We start from the raw sequence: 1,183 nt of genomic DNA, 5'->3' as shown, positions 1-1,183 counted from the left end.
GGTTCAAGGTTCACCCACCTCATTAGAACTGACTCAAATGTGTTTCTTTTCTGGCTGAGTAATATTCCATCATGTATATGTACCAAAACTTCTTTATCCATTCATCTGTCACTTGACATCTAGGTTGCTTCCAAGTTCTAGCTATTGTAAATTGTGCTGCAACAAACAATGGGATATATGTGTCTTTTTCAATTTTGGTTTCCTCAGCGTATATGCCTGGAGTGGGATTGCTGGATCATATGGTGGTTTTATTCTGAGTTTTTTTGTTTGTTTGTTCGTTTGTTTCTGTTTAATTTTTTTATTTTAATTTTTTTAATTAGTTGGAGGCTAATTACTTCACAACATTTCAGTGGGTTTTGTCTTACATTGACATGAATCAGCCATGGAGTTACATGTATTTCCCATCCTGATCCCCCCTCCCACTTCCCTCTCCACCCGATTCCGCTGGATCTTCCCAGTGCCCCAGGCCCGAGCACTTGTCTCATGCATCCCACCTGGGCTGGTGATCTGTTTCACCATAGATAATATACATGCTGTTCTTTCGAAACATCCCACCCTCACCTTCTCCCACAGAGTTCAAAAGTCTGTTCTGTACTTCTGTGTCTCTTTTTCTGTTTTGCATATAGGGTTATCGTTACCATCTTTCTAAATTCCATATATGTGTGTTAGTATGCTGTAATGTTCTTTATCTTTCTGGCTTACTTCACTCTGTATAATGGGCTCCAGTTTCATCCATCTCATTAGAACTGATTCAAATGAATTCTTTTTAATGGCTGAGTAATAAAAATATGGAATGCTTCACGAATTTGCGTGTCATCCTTGCGCAGGGGCCATGCTAATCTTCTCTGTATCGTTCCAATTTTAGTATATGTGCTGCCAAAGCGAGCACTGTTTGTTTTGTTTTTAAGGAATCTCCATACCATCTTCCATAGTGATTGTATCAATTTACATTCCTACCAACAATGCAAGAGTGTTTCCTTTTCTCCACACCTTCTCCAGCTTTATTGTTTGTAGACTTTTTGATGATGGCCATTCTGACCAGTGTGAGGTGATATCTCATTGTAGTTTTGATTGGCATTACTCTAATATTGAGCAATTTTGAGCATCTTTTCATGTTTGTTAGCCATCTGTATGCCTTCTTCGGAGAAATGTCTGTTTAGATCTTTTCCCCACTTTCTGATTG

The 1,183-nt window shown here is 38.7% G+C and overlaps 1 non-coding gene across 1 annotated transcript; it reads right to left on the bottom strand.

The window, feature by feature from the left end:
* Positions 1-782: 782 nt before the first annotated feature.
* On the bottom strand, positions 783-889 carry LOC136148175 (U6 spliceosomal RNA). The gene has a single exon (XR_010659460.1). It is a non-coding gene; the product is annotated as a U6 spliceosomal RNA (small nuclear RNA).
* Between the last annotated feature and the right edge of the window lie 294 nt (positions 890-1,183).

Source organism: Muntiacus reevesi, chromosome 16 (genome assembly GCF_963930625.1).
Source record: "Muntiacus reevesi chromosome 16, mMunRee1.1, whole genome shotgun sequence".
In the NCBI taxonomy this organism is placed as follows: domain Eukaryota; kingdom Metazoa; phylum Chordata; class Mammalia; order Artiodactyla; family Cervidae; genus Muntiacus; species Muntiacus reevesi.
Note: the sequence above shows the minus strand (reverse complement) of the source record. Positions and strands in the feature narration are given on the sequence as shown.